Source organism: Bombus vancouverensis, chromosome 16 (genome assembly GCF_051014615.1).
Source record: "Bombus vancouverensis nearcticus chromosome 16, iyBomVanc1_principal, whole genome shotgun sequence".
In the NCBI taxonomy this organism is placed as follows: Eukaryota; Metazoa; Arthropoda; class Insecta; order Hymenoptera; family Apidae; genus Bombus; species Bombus vancouverensis.
In genome coordinates, this window is record NC_134926.1 from 372,501 (window position 1) to 375,000 (window position 2,500).

Here is a 2,500-nt window from a genome sequence, read left to right on the forward strand (position 1 = left end):
TCGACGAAATCTAGTCGAAAGTAGCGATTTCACTTTATTTTTTTAAAAAATTTCATCCACCGGACCAACATGACCGGGACGTTGGAACTTAGAATTTTTTCGCACCGCCACGAAAGTACCGAAAGTTCAACTCGAAATAACTCGAGAAAAAGCGTTATAAGGTATCGAAATTATCAGTGAAATCGTTATGTTTCGACGAAATCTAGTCGAACGTTACGATTTCACTTTATTTTTTTAAAAAATTTCATCCACCGGACCAACATGACCGGGACGTTGGAACTTAGAATTTTTTCGCACCGCCACGAAAGTACCGAAAGTTCAACTCGAAATAACTCGAGAAAAAGCGTTATAAGGTATCGAAATTATCAGCGAAATCGTTATGTTTCGACGAAATCTAGTCGAAAGTAGCGATTTCACTTTATTTTTTTAAAAAATTTCATCCACCGGACCAACATGACCGGGACGCTGGAACTTAGAATTTTTTCGCACCGCCACGAAAGTACCGAAAGTTCAACTCGAAATAACTCGAGAAAAAGCGTTATAAGGTATCGAAATTATCAGCGAAATCGTTATGTTTCGACGAAATCTAGTCGAAAGTAGCGATTTCACTTTATTTTTTTAAAAAATTTCATCCACCGGACCAACATGACCGGGACGTTGGAACTTAGAATTTTTTCGCACCGCCACGAAAGTACCGAAAGTTCAACTCGAAATAACTCGAGAAAAAGCGTTATAAGGTATCGAAATTATCAGCGAAATCGTTATGTTTCGACGAAATCTAGTCGAAAGTAGCGATTTCACTTTATTTTTTTAAAAAATTTCATCCACCGGACCAACATGACCGGGACGTTGGAACTTAGAATTTTTTCGCACCGCCACGAAAGTACCGAAAGTTCAACTCGAAATAACTCGAGAAAAAGCGTTATAAGGTATCGAAATTATCAGCGAAATCGTTATGTTTCGACGAAATCTAGTCGAAAGTAGCGATTTCACTTTATTTTTTTTAAAAATTTCATCCACCGGACCAACATGACCGGGACGTTGGAACTTAGAATTTTTTCGCACCGCCACGAAAGTACCGAAAGTTCAACTCGAAATAACTCGAGAAAAAGCGTTATAAGGTATCGAAATTATCAGCGAAATCGTTATGTTTCGACGAAATCTAGTCGAAAGTAGCGATTTCACTTTATTTTTTTAAAAAATTTCATCCACCGGACCAACATGACCGGGACGTTGGAACTTAGAATTTTTTCGCACCGCCACGAAAGTACCGAAAGCTCAACTCGAAATAACTCGAGAAAAAGCGTTATAAGGTATCGAAATTATCAGTGAAATCGTTATGTTTCGACGAAATCTAGTCGAACGTTACGATTTCACTTTATTTTTTTAAAAAATTTCATCCACCGGACCAACATGACCGGGACGTTGGAACTTAGAATTTTTTCGCACCGCCACGAAAGTACCGAAAGTTCAACTCGAAATAACTCGAGAAAAAGCGTTATAAGGTATCGAAATTATCAGCGAAATCGTTATGTTTCGACGAAATCTAGTCGAAAGTAGCGATTTCACTTTATTTTTTTAAAAAATTTCATCCACCGGACCAACATGACCGGGACGTTGGAACTTAGAATTTTTTCGCACCGCCACGAAAGTACCGAAAGTTCAACTCGAAATAACTCGAGAAAAAGCGTTATAAGGTATCGAAATTATCAGCGAAATCGTTATGTTTCGACGAAATCTAGTCGAAAGTAGCGATTTCACTTTATTTTTTTAAAAAATTTCATCCACCGGACCAACATGACCGGGACGTTGGAACTTAGAATTTTTTCGCACCGCCACGAAAGTACCGAAAGTTCAACTCGAAATAACTCGAGAAAAAGCGTTATAAGGTATCGAAATTATCAGTGAAATCGTTATGTTTCGACGAAATCTAGTCGAACGTTACGATTTCACTTTATTTTTTTAAAAAATTTCATCCACCGGACCAACATGACCGGGACGTTGGAACTTAGAATTTTTTCGCACCGCCACGAAAGTACCGAAAGTTCAACTCGAAATAACTCGAGAAAAAGCGTTATAAGGTATCGAAATTATCAGCGAAATCGTTATGTTTCGACGAAATCTAGTCGAACGTTACGATTTCACTTTATTTTTTTAAAAAATTTCATCCGCCGGACCAACATGACTGGGACGTTGGAACTTTGAATTTTTTCGCCCCGTTACGAAAAGGCCGAAAGTTCCCCTCGAAATAACTCGTTAAAAAGTGTTACGAGGTACGGATGTTTTTACATAAATCGTTATAACTCGATAAAATACGTCGGGATTAAGCGTTTATATCGTCGGCAGACGGATATAAAAACGTTCGGACCGACACGACCGGTCGTTGGAACATAGAAAAATTCCGAGCCGGTACGTTGGGACTTAGAAAAATGCCGAGTGCGAAAAAGTTTTTTCGAGTTTACTCGGTTAAAAGCGTTACAAGGTATGAATTTTTTTGCAT